The following is a 19942-nucleotide window of genomic DNA, read 5'->3' on the forward strand; positions in this document are numbered from 1 at the left end:
GTTGTACTCGAATGGCAGGAATCCACATCCTCAGGGAGGATTGACTGCCTGCTGTACACTCGGAACTGAACTGTACTCATTCCACAGGTGATCTCATTTCATTCTCACATCGTCTCTATGACAAGCAACGTCATTGCCCCTAATTTACAGATGGAGAGCCCGACCCTGAATGATGATGTCACCTATTTCAGGTATCCTGGCTGATGGAAGGCAGTGCTGAGATTTGAACCCAGACAGCCTGAGATGAAAAGTGATTTGTTAAATCCCATGTTTTCTGTTCCAAACGGTCACAGAACAATCTCTGTTTGTTCTTTGAGTGTTGGGGTGACTCAGGGGAGAAATACAGTCTGTCTTAGCACCACACTGAACCTGGCTCCTGCCACCACTACTGTGCTTGCCAGCCATTAGCCAGGCTCTGGTGCACTGACCACCAGGGGGCAGCTCCTATGTTGAGCGTCTGCCTCCTGATGGTCACTGCATATCATAGTGACCAGTCATTCTGTTCTTCGGTCATTTTGCATATTAGTCTTTTATTATATAGGATGATATCCAGCACTAGATCAGTACTGGGTGTGGACTGAAGCTTTAGATGAGCCATGTAAACAGCCAGACTGTCTACAGGCTGACTCCTCAGTATGGGGGCTAGTTCCAGGGGCCAGCATCTTGAGAAGAATACAGGTTGACACTGTACAGTGTTGGTCAGAGCAGATCTTCTCACTCACATTTAAGGAAAGGGACTAGTCTGCAACTCCTGATGGGAGTGAAGGCTACAGAAGAATATGCAGAACTACAAATACTGCTGTGACCATTTTATTTTCCAAAATAAAATCTGCTGTCCAAACTCCCATGGTTACCATCCATCTGATTTATTATTTTTAAAAAGCTAGGAAAAGAACATGTTTCTTACATGAACCTTGTGTCAGTATTCTAGCATATCCAAAATCTTGGCAAAATTGTATTCCGAAATTATGAAGAAAGCTTGGGTTGGAAATGTGTCTTTTTTGCTTCCCATTTCAATGTCATAGACACGCCCAACCTTAAAAATAGAAAAGTAAAAGGATAGATGTTTATTAAGCAAGCACAGGAAGTCCTCAAGGAGCCTGTAATGGTTTTGCATAATATGCATGTTCTCATTCTCCCGTGTGTTTGGGTATTTACAGCTGTGTTTTTATTTCTACTCCAAACATAACAGTTAGGGAAAAGAGATAACTAGGCCTCCCTTTGGCTCAATTTCTTCATCTGTCAAGTGGAAAAGAATGGAATACATAAGCAGTGCACAAGGTACAATCTTTGGCATGCTAATTAGGATAACATAGAAAGGGTAAATGATCAAGTGATTTAAACAGCGTGACAGGATTTTCTTTATAAGTGTTCTCAGAGCCTGTAATATTTTCCTCAGATCCTTTTTTGATCAAGGGCTTTTTTTTGCAAGATCATCTTAGAGGGCTCGAGGTCCCTGGACTTGGCATTGGGAAATGCTGGGATGGGTCAATCATTCTTAATTTGTGTTTCTATAGAGCACAGTGTTACAGAGAACAGTCGTCTTTCCCCCAAAGGACAGAGAAGGAAATGGAGACAATTCACTCAATGTTTTATGTCAGCCTCTTTCTTTATTTCTATCCATTTTGTCATCCATTACATTTTCCTCTTCTAAGAGACAGTTTGAGATGGCATTTTTCTCAGTCTTGCTTTTTAGTAATAGATAATGTATATCATGGGCTAGCTTTACCTCAAACACTTTGCATTAATGACTTTATTTAATTCCCTAAATGATCCTAAAATGCTAAAAATGTTACTGCCCCCGTTTTTCAGATGATTAAACCACGACTCGGAAATATTTAGGAACTTGTCCAAGTTCCGAGGTAAGGGGCAGTGGCAGGACTTAAAAATGAATTAGGTTCATACCTGGCAGTCTGGAATTTGTATCACACAGCTACCATTACAAACATAATGCATGGGTGAGCCTTCACACCTCCCAGAGGACTCATATTTTGAGCAAATTGCTTTACATCCCAGCTCATCCTGCAAGCCCATTCCTGGTCATTTCCATCCTCCTCAGATTGTACATCTTTAACCTGGATGATGGTGAAACTGATCATTGTGTATGTGGCTGCCACTGAAAATGAGGATAACGGTGCTGGTTCATTATCTTATTGTCATTCATTGATTGTTATTATTATTTTATCATTAGCTGTAGAACCTGACTATTATCATTGCTTTTCTCGTGTCAGTTATGACTTTCTTCCACATCTGAAATTCAAACTCGTTCTCTTGCTGGGTGACTTTTAGCAGCTGTAGCATGATACCGCATCTGACCCATCTTGGCCACAGGACATTTCCTCTTGTGCTGGCTCCCCAATGCAGCGCCCTTGTTGTCCAGATCCCACTTAGTGTAGGTGCATTGTTTTGGTCCCAATTCCCAATGAGGTGACTGCAAGGTGTTTCCTTAAAGAGTGCTATCAAGATATACCCTCATGAACACAAGGGTGAGAGTTGATGCCAGGCAATCAACTTAACCAAGTATTTATTTACCCCTTACTATGTAGTGAGCATTGTGCTGGTGGTACATGAATGAGCCAGTCTCTTCCCTCATGAGACTGGTTGTCTGGTAGGGGAGACCAAAACTGGCGCCATATTCATGCAAGTCAGTTTATCAAAACAAACTGAGATAAGCAGTGTGAGGTAAAGGAACCAGAATTCATGAGCCTATAAACCAGACAAGTCTGATTCTTTTCATGGGGTCTGAGAAATCTTATTTGAGAGTGTAATCCTACAACGATCTGAAAAAGAAGTAGGATAAATGAGGTAGAAGTGTGAGATAACCCAAAAGTGGAAAAGAGGCAGCATGTGCAAAGGCCCAGTGGTGCCCTGGTGCATGGACTTTGCGGAGCAGAAGCTGATGATTGTGGCTGGAGCACAGGGAATGTGATCTAACCCATTCCTCCTTTTGCATGTAGGGCCTTGTGAGCTAAGAAAATGAATTTATTGTAAGAGCAGTGGAATGCCCTGAAGGTCTCAAACAGGGAACTGAAATAAACTGACCTGCATTTTTAATAAAAATCAATTTGGTTGCAACCACAAGAGAGAACTAAAGGGTCCCAGTTGAATTTAAGGTGACCAGCGAGAAGGCTATTACTCTAAGTACAATAGAAGGCTGATCGCTAAGGGCCTTTCTGTTCTTATATCAGGGGATTTTATGTTTATCCAGCAGAAATGATACACAGTATTGGTCTGCATTTGTTTGAACCAAACACTAAGTTTTCTTGCATTTTTATACTATTCCACAGGGGACAGACCCTTCTTTGAAATGGGGAGGCCCACACTGTCATATTGACTCTATAGGTAGGGGACACTTTATTGATTAGGATTGTTCAAGAAGCAGCCTAGTCAATCAATGTTTTACAAAGTCAAGCTGTCTGGGGTGTGAGATGTGTGAGGTGTGAGATGTGTGAGGTGTGGGCGTGTGTGTTCTAGTTAATGAAATAGAAATGTCCTTGAGGAAAGATGGAATATAGGAGAATGGGGGAGATATACATTTTTGCAGGCAATGTTATCTACTGGCTCACTGAATAAATATGTATTGAGAAGATTTCTTGAGTTCACACTGTGTACTCACCACTGTCCTAGCCTCTAGGTTAGAGTAGAATGAAACAAGTTCCCTCTCTCTCTCTCTCTCCTCTCTCTCTCTCTCTCTCTCTCTCTCTCTCTCTCTCTCTCTCTCTCTCTCTCTCTCTCTCGGTATTGGATGCAAACATTTTCAGCCTCACAACCTTGACTAGATCTACTTTCTGAGATCGATGACCCTCCTCTATAATTTCAGGAGAATAATACCTAAGGATTTTAAGAACAATATCTAAGGAGCTTCTAAGGATTGAATTTAGTCACCTAACTCAGTATCTGGTGCATCTTCTTAAGATTAAACTAACTGAGATTCCTAAAGTGACATTGTCCCATAGTTGTTTTCGGCATCTATGTTCATGTTTGGCAATAATTTTAATGACTTTAGTGAAACACGATCCTCTTTTGACTGTGAGATGCTTACCAGTTTTGGATAGTTTATTACTTTAAAAACTCCCACAGCTGGAAAACCAATTTCAATTTATGACTTCAAGTTATGATGCAAAGTGCTTTAAATTATACCAATATTGTGTTCTCTCTCTCTCTTTTCTTTTTTTTTTTTTGTGGTTGTTGTCCTCTCCCTTTTTTTAATCTTGAAGACGATAGTCAAAAATATATGTGCATGTGTATATATGTGCAAACATATATACAAATACACATAACCCCCCTACACACACATGCACACACACCAGCCTTGGGGCTCTCCTTGATTTTTGCAGTACTTCACATTTTGGCTGTATTATCAAAGCACTAAAGTAATTCCTGAAGCCTTGAAATAGTGTGTTGCTGGCAATTTAATCCCTACTCTATCCACTGCCTCTGCCCCAGGCTATAAAAAAACCACACACTGTTCATGGGTAATTTCCCACTCCTTCCTGCTGCTAACAAAATGGGTACTTTCTTTAAACCAGAAAACACACTGTCTGGCATCGCTCACTTCAATAGGCAATGGGTTCCAAGTGATCAAAGTCACAGCCTGCGGATCGACGGGTCCTGCCTTCTAAAGAAAGACTCAGTGGTCTGTCATTCACAGGAGTTTACCCACAGAGGTTCAGATACATTCACTCTCACTTGAATATGGTCGGCAAAGACCACATATGTCCAAATATAAGTCGATCTTCTGTTTCCCAGCCCAGAAAGATGTGATGCTGATGCATCAATGTAAGTTATTGAATTGATTTAGTCACAGATTCTTTTATCATTCCCCTGGAAGATCAGCCTCTTCTCACCCTCCTTCTAGATCACTGTCTTTGTGTCACTGAGCACAGTTCTGTAGAGCACACTGTTGGCCCTTCCATCACATTAGCTAAATGGCAGAGATTTTGAGCCTCTGTGTGACAGTGTCCCTTAGTGTCCCAGTAACCACTGCTGGAATATATTCCTTTGCTGTCTGGGCTTCTACATGTCTCTGATTAGCTGTATTTCTGACCTCCATCATGCAACTACTTCCTCTATTTCTTTTTAAATATAATTGTTAAGAGGTTTGTTTACAACAGTATCTATGCTAACAGTTGTGAGGGAAGAGCCCCAGGAATAATTTCTAAATTGTGTTAAATCCCCTTGCCTTTTTATTCCTTCCTTCCTTCCTTCCTTCCTTCCTTCCTTCCTTCCTTCCTTCCTTCCTTCTTTCCTTCCTTCCTTTTTTCTCCCTCTGCCCCCCTTTTTTATTTTTAGCTGATTCTGCCAGTGACCTCTTTAAGCAATCCAAACTAGTATTGATTGAGGTCCTTTCAGGCTAATGTGCAGTACTTTGTTCAACCTGCAGTAATTGAGAAAGTGTCCTGTAATGTGGGATATTTTATTAGGATGCAAATCAGAATCTGCCAGTAGGGTGGGGTGATGTTTCTTGGGCAGGGAAAAAAACAAACAAACAAAAAAAAACCTTTCTTACTATGTAAACATTCTGGATCAGTTTTTAAATACCACTATACCTCCCCTCCCCCCACTGTACCTCCTCTCCTCTTACCTTTGAAAATAATTATTATTTTTAAATATGTTTTTGATTGACTTTAGAGAGATAGGAAGGGAGAGGGAGAAAGAGAGAGACATCGATGAGAGAGAAACACTGATCGGCTGTCTCCTGCACACCCCCCACCTGGAGCTTGCACCCCAGGCATGTGCCCTGACCAGGAATTAAGCCCTCCACCTCCTGGTACATGGGATGATACTCAATCCACCACGGCACACTGGCTGGGCTGAAAAGAATTATTTTTAACACTTCATGACATTCTTTTTTTTGTGGAGGCCCAACCTCCAACTTTCAGATAGACAACCCATTTCTGTAAGCTATTCTGACTTAGCTTACTGTGTACATTGTTCTCTTTAGCACTCACTCTAGGTTAGGCATCGGGATACATGCTTTTCATTTATTCTTCAAATCTCAAATCTCACTCTGTGCTCACAACAGTCTACATGAGAGAACCAGGAAAATGATCTCCAGAGAGGTCAACAAATACGTGAACCCACTCTTACTGTAAGCCAGATTTTAGACAAGACTTGATTTATTCCTTGATCCCCAAATGGCTCACTCTTAAAATGAGGAGCTATTATTCTTTGCTCATAGGTTCCTTTGGAAAGCCTTAGACCTGGCACTAGTTAGCTGGAAAAAATAGCCAAGTCTCCAGAGGGAAAGACCCTGTAATAAGATGATGAGTATATATTACAGTAACGTCCCCCAGAGAAACCTATGAGCATTTCAGTGTGTGCATCTGGAGAAGTGGGACTGTGCAGACATTTTAAGGACAGATGCACAAGCACTCTGCATTGATACTGTTCCTCAGAGACTCAAAGAATCCCCTTCACCATTGCATAGAAAGAGATTCCTGACTCATCTCCAGTCTTCAACACCTCCTGTAGTGCTTCTTCTAAGATATGGGGCAAGCAAAAAAGGTTTCTTTCTCATCCATATTCTCAGGAAAGTGTGTTCCATTTCTCAAACCCTGGTATTGAAATTTCTTATGTCTGCCATCTCATCCTAAAAAGGGAGGTTCTCATCCCAGCGATATCAGCTTATTATTTTCCAATCCGAAGCAACCTTCTTGAATGAATCCAATTGTGGGAGATTTAAAAGTCTCCAGAAAAAAAGAAGTGAATAAAGGTTCTGAAACTAAAGGCAAAATAAGAATGTCTTTAATTTCAGAATAATGTATTTAAATCCATTTTCACCCAAAAAGAAAACAACAACAACAAAACACAGAGCATAGTTTGCTCCTCCTCATATAAGACCATGGATAAACCACTTCACTTCTTTTTTTTTTTAATATTTTATTAATTTCAGAGAGTAAGGGAGAGGGAGAGAGAGATAGAAACATCAATGATGAGAATCACTGGCTGCCTCCTGCACACCCCCTCCTGGGGATCAAGAATACAACCGGGCATGTGCCTGGACCAGTAATCGGACCAGTAATCAAAACATGACCTCCTGGATCATAGCTCGACCCTCAACTACTAGCCATGCTGGCCAGGCTCACTTCACTTCATTTTTTAAAAATATATTTTATTGATTTTTTTACAAAGAGGAAGAGAAAGGGATAGAGAGTTAGAAACATTGATGAGAGAGAATCATTAATCAGCTGCCTCTTACACACACCCTTCTGGGGAAGTGTCCGCAACCAAGGTACATGTCCTTGACAGGAATTGAACCTGGGACCTTTCAGTCCGCAGGCCAACACTCTATCCACTGAGCCAAACTGGTTTCGGCTCACTTCACTTCTTAATGAAATCGTTTCCTCATCTATGAAAAGATTACGTGAAAATTCCCTCCTTCCTCCAAAGCCCATACTCTATTTCCCTAAGATGTTAAAGAACTTCCTTGACACATTTTTGAAAATTGTGGAATCTCCAAAAACAGTGTGATTTTAATGTGGTGGTTTTTTTTGCATGTGGTGTATATCTATACCTTTTATTCTCTTATAGCTACACATCACCATGAATTTTATATTACTTTTGAATCGCTTCGCATTTGAAACAACCTTGATGTGAAATCTTAGCTTTTTCAAGATATCCATTAGGATTCAAAGCAAAGTAATTTTCCTGCCAAGATTTCTCCCTTTGCTATCTTGTCTTTCCATTAGAGGCTCCAGTCTGTTGTGGAACTGGGACAGCATTCATTGGGTTGTCCCCTGGCAGGGAGTATTAAATCATTGGCTCTCCTTGCCAATGTATTTGCACACAAAGGCCTGGTATGAAGGTTAAAAACCCATCTTGATATTATCACTTGGGCAATCAAAGAAGTAATTACAAAAATGCTCTTGGAAGAGAGGCAGCATGGTTCAGCCTAAGAAAGCAATTTATTTGCTTTTTTTTAAAAAAAAATATAGTTGGCACGTGTCCATGATTAATTTAACATTTACTCAACACAGCAATGAAGGGGAACCCCCTTTTATTATAGACAAGTTATTACAATCAAGTTGAGGAATGATTGCATATGTAAACATGTGCTTATATCCTAGTTCATATGCTGAATACATGAATTACTAATTAAGACAACTGTGATGCTGAGGGCATGGTAAATACTCCCTGGAGCTAGTTTTCTGTTTTAAAACTTTCTGATGAGTCACTTCCCACTAAATCATAAATCCATAAAATCACTGGACTGGCAGAAAGCAGTGAGAGCATCGGCTCCAGAATTTTCCAAAGTGTGCTCTGTGGCAACCCTGGTGTTCCCTCAAAATGACTCTAGGCAAGCAGTAGAAGGAAAAGGAAGAACTAAAAGAAGGCCCTTGGCCTGCTTCAACTTGAGCAGCCCTTTTATGTAGTTTGATGGCTGTGCTACCAAAGAAGTATATGTTTCTCATGCCACCATGCCAATGGGCTTCTGGTGTACAGTTGGCCCTTTGCATCCTTAGGCTCTGCACGTGGGGGTTTGACCAACCTCAGATTGAAAATATTTTTGAAATGTTACATTTTTGCTGATGTGTACTGTGTAGTTGGGCCTACAATGGTTGTGTGTGATTATTGTCATTATTCCTTAAACAATGCAGTATAAAACTATTTATATAACTTTTATATTTTACTAGAGGCCCAGTGCACGAAATTTGTGCACAGGAGTGTGTGTGTGGGGTGTCCCTCAGCCCAGTCTGCACACTCTCCAATTTGGGACCCCTTGAGGGATGTCCAACTGCCCATCAGGCCTGATCCTGGTGCGATTGGGCCTAAGTGGGTAGTTGGACACTCCTCTCACAATCCAGGATTGCTGCTCCCAACCGCTTGCCCCTAACTGCTTCAGCCCGCCAGCCTGTTCATCCCCTAACCACTTCCCTTCCAGCCTGATTGACACCTAACTGCTCCCCTGCCGGCCCAATTTCCCCTAGCTGCCCTCCCCTGCCAGCCTGGTCACCCCGAACTGCCCTTCCCTGCTGGCCCAGTCACCCCTAACTGCCCTACCCTGTAGGCCTGATTGCCCCCAACTGTCCTCTCTTGTAGGCATGATCCCTTCCAACCGCCTTCCCCTGCTGGCCTGATCACCCACAACTAGCCTCCCCTGCTGGCCATCTTGTGTCCACCTGGAGCAGCCATCTTTGTCCACATGGGGGTGGCCATCTTGTGTGTTGGAATCATGGTCAATTTGCAAATTACTTCTTTATTATATAGGATTAGTTATGATAAGTAATATAGAACCTATGTAAAGTAGAGGGGAGGGCTGACAGGTGTGGCTCAGTGGTTGAGCATGGACCCATGAACCAGAAGGTTACATTTTAATTCCAGGTCGATGTTCATGCCTAGGTTGTGAGCTCCATCACAGTAGGGGGCGTGATTCTCTCTCATCATTGATGTTTCTATCTTTCTCACGCTCCCTCTCCTCTCCCTTCCTTTCTGAAATCTATTTATCTATATCTATATCTATATCTATATCTATATCTATATCTATATCTATATCTATATCTATATCTATATCTATATCTATCTCTCTCTCTCTCTCTCTCTCTCTCTCTCTCTATATATATATATATATATATATATATATATATATATATATATATATTTTAGGATTATGTAGATACTAGCCATTTTATATAAGGCACTTGGGCATCCATAGTTTTTGGTATCTGCAGAGAGCTCATAAAACCAATACTCCATTAATACCAAGAAATGACGACTGTATTTGGTCAATAGATTATAATGGGAAGTTGAGGGGAGGGGGAGAAAAAAAAGCGGAGTTGTCTTCTGTTTGGGAGCATTTTATGTTAATGGTTGGGTGTCCCTAATTTCTCCAATTTCTAACTGAGTTCCCTTTCTCTATGGAAGGAGACAGCCCCTCTCTGATTCTAGCTCCCACCATATAGGTCCACCTCCTGGTTCTATTAATACTGCCTCCTTCTTCTCTTTGTTCCCTAGGGATGGTAGCAGCTTCCCATGTTGCTAAAATCTATTTTGTCGTTGCTTTTTCACCATGTTTTAGTTGGCTTCTCAACTTTCATCACTTCTGGTGAACCATTAGACCTGTATACCTTTCCCTGAATTAAATTTGAATTGCCTAGGGTGGTCTCCATTTCTAAATTTGATGGAGTCTTGACTCATACCATTGGGAAAAACATATCTGGAGACTAAAGCAAAACTTTAAAGCCCCATACTATCTCAGAGAATAACCCTAAAATAACAAAAGGGGTCCATTTTCACGATTTTAACAGGTGTAATTGTTATACCTATCCAGTGGAAAAGTGATAAAGTAGGAGAAGAGGCAGAGAGACAGGTCTCTTTCCCACCTGAAGACTAGGAACACAGGTTGAGTCAGCACATTAGTGGGCAGAACAGGAAAAGCCATGAACTTCATCTCTGGGCTGAGTACCCACTGGTATACAAAGTCCAGGGTCTCATTATCTCATCCATTAGGTAAGTCATCCCCCAGGTGAGTCCTTCTCTTTGAAGGACTGCATCACAGCTAAAGGAGAACACCCGCAGGCTTACTCACCACACCAACTTTGATGGAATAGAATGGCTAGCACCTTCCCTCGATAGAAAGCTATGGTCTGGAAAATTAATTTCTCCATGCTGGTAACTGGGGATCCAGGAAAAAAAACTGGTGTGGCTGAGTCCAAAGAGAAAGTAAACTTCAATAATAGGGAGAGTTCAATAAGATTCAGTGTTCCAGAAACCTCCAGTGAAGATAGCAATTGAAAATTAGTTATTGGATTCACCAACTAGCAGTGCTTTGATGAGTTTTAATGAGCAGCTTCAGAGATATAATGGAAGCATTACCCAGACTCCAGTGCCTTGGGAATTGAAAAGTGAGGATGTAATTCCAATGTGTTTGGACAGTTTTTTTTAAGTGCTTGAGCAGGGAAGGAGATACACGGGTGAATAAATCAATGGAAAGAAAACTAGGCAGGATTATTTTTTTTAATTAAAAATACTTGCCTATGTTTATATGCGGATAGAAAGGAGCCCACAAAGACACAAAAGGTTGAATGTAGAAGAAAAATAGGATTTATTGATGAAGCAAGGTCATTCAAGGGCCAAAAGAAAATAGGATGGAAATAGAGTGGACAGGTGAGCCATGGAAGGCGGAAACTCAATTCTTGTCTTGAGGCCAGGCAATGAGAAGAAGAGATAAGTATAGATGCATTCAAATGGGATGAATGCATTGTAAACATCCTCAATCATTTTCCTATTAAAACTCATTCATGACGATTATTATTGCTATTCAAAGATCTTGATTATTATACAAAATCAAAATCAAAACTTAGTAACATTAGTAATGTTATCTTAGTGATTTGATATAATTCCAGCCAACATAGAAATATTCCCAATGTCACCTGGTGTAAGAAGTCACTGTCCCTTACAGCTTCCCTTAGTTTATCTGACCTGGTAATTTCCACTGATGATGGTAGTCCTGAATGTTGGACAGAGAAATCTATTCTATTGGCCTATTAAACCAACAGTTTCCATGATGTGCAGGCATATTTAGGAGTCACACACAAAAAAAGGTGGTTCCATAAATAAACCAGATAAATGGTTTACTTTACTGCGAAATATATGGCATGCCTTATTATTTATTGACTGTCTCAGGAGAATTCCACAAAATGTGCCATTCCCCAACTCTGGACCATAGAAGATTCTGATTAGTGGTGATGACACATGATTCCGGGAAGCATGACTGCAGTGAAGTTTTGCAGACTGTTCCACCTCTACCTCCTGGGCCTCCTATGTGAAAACAATGATGTTTCCACTGGGCTCCAAGAGCATTTCCTGGGATGCCACAAAGCGCTGGTGTTGAAATGCCGTTGGCACACTCTTGTTCACACGAGATGGGAAATGGTGACTTGAGCACAGAAAGTGTTCCATCCCAATTATTAGAACCCCGCTTCTTCTGTAATCTCTGCTTCAGAGATCTCTATAATGCTATTTATTAAATGGAAAACATCCCAAGAAGAATGGCTCTTGCTATCTTGAAAATAGCAAGCCCTGCAGCTGGGCTCTCCATGTTAATTTCTTAAGTCAAAAATCTTAGTGAAGACCCTGGTTGGGTAGCTCAGCTGGTTGGAGTGTTGTCCTGATACACCAAGGTTGCATGGCAAGCTCAATCCCTGGTCAGAGCACATGCGAGAAACAACCAATGAATGTATAAATAAGTTGCACAACATATCTCTCTCTCTCCCTCTCTCTCTTTCTCTCTCTCTCCCTTCCTCCCTCCCTCCCTCCCTTCTTCCTCCCTTCATCATTCCTCTCTCTCTCTACAAATGAAATCAATCAATATTTTTTAAAATATTTTTATTGACTTCAGAGAGGAGAGGGAGAGATAGAAACATCAATGATGAGAGCTAATCATTGATTGGCTGCCTTCCACATGCCACAACTCAGGCATGTGCCCTGACTGGAAATTGAACCTGAACTCCTCATTCATAGGTTGAGGTTCAATGAACTGAGCCACACCAGCCAGAGCCATATTATTTTTTATATGATTTGCAATCTTTCTCTCTGTGCATATCCTATATAACAAAAGCCCAGAGATCGAAACAACGTAATAACCAGAGACTAGAACAATTGTGGCCCCTCAACCCAGCTGGCCCTGCCCCTCAGTGGGAACCCCCACCCCAATTAGGGGTGTGGATGGCCTGAAAACTGCCTGCAGCCCCTTGCCCCAACCAGCCCCACCCCCCAGTGGGGACCCCCATCCCTGATTTGGGGCCTCCATTAGGGCAGGCTAGCAAGCCCCCACCCATACACTGGGCCTCTATCCTATATAACAAAAGGGTAATATGCAAATTGACCAGAACAACCACTTAACCAGTCACAATGAGGCGCACTGACCACCTTTTGACCACCTCTTGGTCCCTTTTCCCGGCCAGCAGACTCCAATTACCTGATGGCAAACAGGGAACCAGGGTGGGTGGCATTGAGGGGCAGGGCCAGGTGCGGGCAGCTGGTGAAGATGGCACTGATCTCAGGCAAGGCCTAGGTACTGTACCCACACATAAATTTTGTGTGCCAGGCCTCGTGTGTGTGTGTGTGTGTGTGTGAAGCCTAAAAAGGGGGCCAAACTTGCCCAAGAGTGCCCATCTAGTACAAGGAGACTGGTTTTACTATAATGGTTATAGTGTCACAACCCACCTTGCTACCTGCTTTCTTTTATTGGTATGGTTATTTTAGTTCTTGGCATTGATTTCTCCAGACAAAACAGCCTCGCCAATTTATGGTTCTGTTATAAGTGGAAGTTTAGTTCTTGGGGTGCCAGGAGGGAAAGAATTTCCTGAGGCCCCCAATGGGAGGATGAGATTGTGTGGAAAGCTTTATTGATGATGTAAATTTAAAGGGTCGCATCTCCGTCTGGCTCCCCATGGAAGAAGTCCAATCTTATCTTCAGCAGGGCTGGAATTTAGACCACTGCTGAGAATTTCTGCTCCATATTAAACAGTCCAGTCCAGCAGCTGGCTAGCTTAGCTTGTGTCCCAGCTGTAGCCCATTGTGTGGGGAGTCCACATGGCCCTGGACCATTTGGATACTAAGACCACTTGGCTATGGAGAGAGAACAGGCGAGCACAGAGGCGAGTGTGGGTCATGGATCAAGCCAGAGAATAAGTGAATAAGAACACAAGAACAAAAACAAGCAAAGAAGAAGGAACTCTGTCTGGGGATTTTAAATTTCTAAGATTTTGCACATTTCTGATGAGTCCACCCCCAAGCCAATCCCTTGTTCCCCAGGCTAGAATGACAGGCAAGCACCCTGACTTCACTGCACATGAGCTCCACTCCTCCTCTGGTCCATCTCTCACCCCTGTGATCGCAGGGAATGCACCGTGGATCCCTGGGGAATGTGAACTTGCAGCTTCCTGGAGAGGCTGCCAGATAACCTTGCTTCTAATGGCTGGCCTCCCCTTTGCTCTCTTCCTATTAGAAATATTAACTAGCCAATTATGACAACAACAGTTTCATTTCAGTTCTTACTTCTTGACTGCCATTCACATCTGAACCATTTCTAACTCCCCTATTCTTTAAGTAAGCTTCTTATTGCATTCACGGCAAGACAGAGTTGTAAAAAACAAAACAAGCCAAAACAAAACAAACAAACAACATCAACAAAAAAACCACACCTCAGCCCCCTAACCCCTGGGTTGCATATCTGTTACAGGTAGCACCCCTTTTCTAACATGACTTTCAGTCATGGTCTCCAAATATCCTGGTTCCATCCTAGTCTTTTTATTTAATTACCTGGAGAAAACAAATAAATTGGTGTCTGCTTTTTCACTGTAAAATGAAGGAATAGAATGAGAACAGTTCCAAGTTTCCTTTCAGATCTATTAAAAAAAAACACACACCACACACACTGTGATCCCATTACTTTATTTTATTTTCAAAATAGCCAGTCCCTCTCTAATTATAGCAATGTGTGACACATTTTTCTCTTTATTCATTCCCTGCACAATAAGAATGTCTAGATATTATTAAAACTTAAGGACATTCTGTGAAAGCAACTCCAAGTATTTAAATTCTCGCAATACATAAAAAATAAAAAAAAATCTTATCTCCTTATTGCAGTTTGCCAAAGGATTTCCATTTTAAAACCCAACTCCAGTCTGACACCTTCATTAACCACGCAGATGTGTTGTTTGATGTGTTCTTCCCTGTGAAAAAAAAATCCAGTTTCCAACCAGGCAGGAAAGACAGATTGAGAGTGAGGCCAAAGAATGAATGTTATTAATGACCGCCGCCTGGTTGTGTATACAGATCTCAGCGCACATCCTGGGGGATTCATTTCCACTCCATCCATTTCTATTACAGTCCTGCATCGTGTTACCACCTCATTATCTGTCGGAGAGACTGACTCAAAGTGAAGTTTAACATGCTGAGCATTTGGACAGCAAAGACTAAGAATTTTTTTTTTCCCCAACAGGAAATCCCTGGGAGGTCTCAGGCCACTTTCTTTTTATCATTGACAAGTTGGTTTTGATATTTGAGAATGTAGAGATCAATACCAACTTGGCCGTTAAAATGACATGATAGGAGAGATTCAAATATCGTGCCAGGAATAATGCCTCATGCCTTCGAGACACATGCTACACACTTTGCAATGATTTCCCAGTATCCCCACGGGTGGGGGAGGGGGAGTCTTCTGGAATGACTTTAAAGGATTTAAGGAAAGCATGTCTACCTCGTTCCAGTCCAGACCCACTCATAGCCCTTAGACCCGTGTCCAGCCTTTATTGAAGGTAGTATTAGGGGTCCACGAGAAGTTTCCACTATTTTAAATGGCTTGAAAAAGAATGGGATTTTATTGACATTCAAGCTGCACATTCCTTTACTATTGGGAAGTTTCAACAAATCATTTTAATTACTCTGGATCTCTTACACAGATCAGAAACAGTATCGTAAGGTAACTGCTGGGGTTTGGCCAGTGTGGCTCAGTTGTTGAGTGTGGAACTATGAACTGGGAGGTCATGGTTTGATTCCTGAGTTGTGGACTTGATCCCTAGTTTGGGGCATGCAGGAGGCAGCTGATCAATGATTCTCATCATTGATGTTTCTCTCTCCTTTCCTCTCTGAAATCAATAATAAAAAATATTTTTTATAAAAGAAGAATCCCTCACATAAATGATGAACTTTAAGTAATAATAATATATCAATATTGGTTCATAGATCATAGCAAATGAACCACACTGATGTCAGAAGTTAATAATAAAAGGAGACTGTATGTAAGTGGAAGTGTCTGAGGTGGCATAGGAAACTATCTGAATTTTATTCTGAATTTTCCTGTTAAACCTAAAACTGTACTTTTATTTCTTTTTTAAAGAATCTTTATTGTTGAAAGTATTACATATGTCCTTCCCCAGCCTCCAATGACCCTTTCTAGCCTTCCCCGCCGCGCCCCCTCCAGCCCCAGGCCTTCACCATACTGTTGTCAAGGTCCATGGGTTATGCATATATGAATATAAGCATACAAGTTCTTTGGTTGATCTCTTTCCACAACCCACATTCCCCTGCATTTCCTGTGAAAAAAGTCGTCTTTTTTTTTTAAAAAAAAGGAATAATTTATTGACTTTTAGAGAGAAAGAAATGGAAAGGGGGAGAGGAAACTTCAATATGAATGTGTAGTAACATTGATTGGCTGCCTACCAGACATGCACCCTGACTGGGAATCGAACCAGCAGCCAGTTGATGCAAGGACAACACCCAGCAATTTAAAAATACATGATATTAATTTAAAAGTTAAAAATAAGCGTGTATTAAGATTATAAGGGACAAAATGTCTCAGTCTGCCTTTGAGCAGTACCCTTCCCCACTACATGTTCCCTAAGGCGGGCTATCATTTTGTGACAGGGTTATGTCAGAATTCCCTATGTTGACTTTATCATGATCCTTATGAGTCCTTTTATATGTGGTAGCAGTATTCTTTCACTCGTTCAACCTTTATATGCTGAAATGTCTTCTGCACACGTTTCCCGGGTAGGTGTGATGAACACATTTCTTCCGCTTTGCTGGAAGCAGGAGTCAGCGAGTGTCGGGAGGATAGCGTGCTGGAGGGACAGCTGGCGCCCATTCTGCGCAGGGGCCTCAGACATGGGGAGGATGTGGTCACGGGCACCCAGGGAAGCAGGCACCGCCCACTGTGCTGGTAGGATTAGTGCATATGACAGATTCCTGAGTAGAGGCTAGCAGACAAAAGAATGGTATATTTAGCTAATGTAACATCCAATTCAGAGTGGTAAAATTGTCTCTCTTATAACTCTCAGTGCCTCTCTTTTCCATTCCTCTTCTTCTTTAGTCTGTTTCTATTAACTTTATTCCAATTCAGATTGTCTGTTTGGGCATATAAAAAGATTGGGTCACTCCTTGTAGTATTATTTCCTCCACTTTCCAAGTAAGGAAATTAAGGTTTAGTGTAACTTTGCATTCTGTTTTTTTTCCACCCCCTTCTATTTAAATCCTCTTGCATATATACATTAGATTCATAGAAGAAGAAAAAAAGGGTTTTCTGAATATGTTTCCACACCTTTATATAATATTTAGAATAGGATTTTAAGGACAGAATAATCTTCAATCAAATGAATGTAACATTACTTATTCTGAGAGTGTTTACGTCGCTCCTATTTTTTATGGTATTGTAAATAACACTCTAGTAAACATCCTTGTTTACAAAAGACTGGATCTCTGGTTACACTCACCAGTGAATTCCTAGGAATAGATTTACCAGATGAACATGTCTTGGTCAGAACATCTTTTTCTGAATTTTGGAAAGGTTTCCTAAAAATAGCACTGCAGCTTGGTGATACTGTGGATTATCATAGTTTTAAAGTATGGTTTGGGAGGAATTGCTGGGTTAATGAAGGAAGAGCTGATAATATAGTCAATTACATTGCTTACTAATTTTATTTGACTTTTATTCTTATCATAAGCTCATCATAATGCTGCTTTTAGTCCAGCTGTGTGGCTCAGTGGTTGAGCTTCAACCTATGAACCAGGAGGCCAGGGTTTGATTCCCAGCCAGGACACATGCATGGGTTGTAGGCTCAATCCCCAGGAGGCAGATGATCAGTGATTCTCTCTCATCATTGATGTTTCTATCTCTCTCTCTCCTTCTCCCTTCCTCTCTGAAATCAATAAAAATATATTTTTAAATAATAATAAAATAATGCTGCCTTTAACAAGTGAATCCTGTTTGATAGAGTCCAAATCTGTAAATGTTATTACTGACTTAAAAAAAAAGAAACTGAATCCCTATTTATTTTTATCTACTTTATTTATAGACAATACATGTTTTAACTGTAAATATTTGATAGAATTGTAGGTAAGCCATTTTAACATGAAAATCACAAACAATGGAAACATTCTCAAAACATCCTCTTAGCATGAGCTTCTTTCAAAAGCATTATTTCTACTTTGTCATGAAGGGAAAATAATATGCTTATAATGAGGTTTACCTTACATGTAAGGGATGCTGATTTCTCTTTATAAACATTTTTGAACTTAGAGAAGAGAAATGTGGTTGCCAGAAGCTGGAGGGTGAGGGAAATGAGAAGTTGGCAAGAATATAAACTTTCTGTTATCAGATGAGTAAGGTCTGAGGACCTAATGTATAGCATGGTGACTGTCATTGATAACACTGTATTGTATAACTGAAATTTGCTAAGAGAGTAAATTACATGTTCTCACCAAAGGGGGCAGGGGGGGGGGCGGGGAGAGTAAATACATCAGGAGATAAATCTGTGAATTAATCTGATGAAGAATCTGCCTATATCAAATCATCACATTGTACATGTTAAATATTTTACAGTCCTACTTGTCAATTATGCCTTACTAAAGCCAGAAACAATAAAAGTAGATTCAAAATATGTTATCCAAAATGTCTGTGAATTTATCAGTAAGAGGGTTTACAGAGGAAAAATAAAATTAGTACCCATGTAAAAATATATAAATTAAATTGCTTTATTTCTGTTAGGATTTCAAGTGTTTTTATAGTTAACTGGCATTTTGTCTCATTGCCAGGATGTTTTGCTCCTTTTATAACTAGTTATTCACCCACTTTGAATTATTTGAAGAAGGTTCCCATTAGGAAATGATTCGAAATTTCTGGAAAAGTTGCAGAGGTCGATCAGACTGTTTCTCTTACAGATAGTCTTCACTCACTGTCTCTTCATGGTAATGATGTATACAACCCTTTATCAATGCTAAGACATCCATACAATACAATTACCTACATTATAGACCTTATTTGGATTTCATGGGTGTTTTTCAACTGTCCTTTTTCTGTTTCATAACCCCATTAGTATAGAATCCAAATACTACATCGCATCTGGTCTATTTTTTGTTTTATCAATTCTTCATAGATTGTCAATATGCTCATTTTAAAGGTGGCTGATGGAGCGGATCCTCTGATCGGCAGTTTCTTCTCTGGCCCTGTGGTCTCCTTCTGCTTGCCTTGCTAGTATTACCTTCCATCTACCTTTTCAGAAATATTAAAAATACACTTCTTTTTGAATGGATTAATTTAGTCAAACCCCCATTAGAGAATCCATAAACCTACTTAACTGGACCACCCTACGTCCCAGGACTCCACACAATGGTAGTAGAATAATTGCCAACCTTCTCAAGTGATGAAGCTCTCACCCCTTCACAGGACACATCAAACGTGTTCAGGACCTGGGATGCTCTGGAAGACGGCGACTGAGAGCACTGGCTTCCTTCAGTGCGTAAGTACCACACAAATATTTCTCTTCTGTGTTAGATGAATGGACACAGGTCCAGTTTAGATACATGAACACAGCCCCAGCTAGTTTGCCTCAATGGATAGAGCATCAGCCCAGGGACTGAAGGGCCCCAGGTTTGATTCCCATCAATGACATGTACCTCCATTGCTAGATAGATCCCTGGCCCCAGTCAGGGCTAGTGTGCAAGGTACCCAATCAATGTGACTCTCTCACATGGCTGTTTCTCTCTTAGTGTCTTTCTCCTTCCCTTCCACTCTCTCTAAAAATCAGTGGGAAAAAATATCTTTGGATGAGGATTAAAAAATAAATAGGTACATGAATACAAAAAAGAGAGATTACAGTATTTTCTTCCCATGCCTTCATGGATTTGAGGACTCGCTGGAGAGATCCTGCCCCCAAAGGAGGCCCCCTGACTTCCTCAGGCTTTGATGATGCTGGAGGAGGTGCCATTGCCACAGAGGCTGGCCTGCTGGAGCCCCCACCCCCAGACTCCCCTTCTAGCAGTAGCCTCTCAGGATGCCTCCTTATTAAGCCAGGCTCAGGAACTCCTGTGTCTGCCCTGAGTCAGGAGGCAGGCTCCTGAAGTATGATACCTGCAGTGTCAGGGAGAGCAGGGCTCGGCTGCGTAGCATTTCAACTTTTAGCAGGATCCCCAAACATCTGTTCTTCCAAGTCAGACTTGA

At 41.1% G+C, this 19942-nt stretch overlaps 1 long non-coding RNA gene across 1 annotated transcript in view; it reads left to right on the top strand.

Annotated features, from left to right (window-relative positions):
* The window catches only part of LOC311610193, a 55625-nt gene extending 36384 nt beyond the window's left edge, over positions 1-19241 (top strand). The window contains exon 3 of the long non-coding RNA XR_014792914.1: positions 19169-19241. This is a non-coding gene — a long non-coding RNA (uncharacterized lncRNA). The remainder of the gene's footprint in view (positions 1-19168) is intronic.
* Positions 19242-19942: the final 701 nt, after the last annotated feature.

The sequence above is a fragment of the Pipistrellus hanaki genome (genome assembly GCF_964339955.1).
Source record: "Pipistrellus hanaki genome assembly, chromosome: 15".
In the NCBI taxonomy this organism is placed as follows: Eukaryota; Metazoa; Chordata; class Mammalia; order Chiroptera; family Vespertilionidae; genus Pipistrellus; species Pipistrellus hanaki.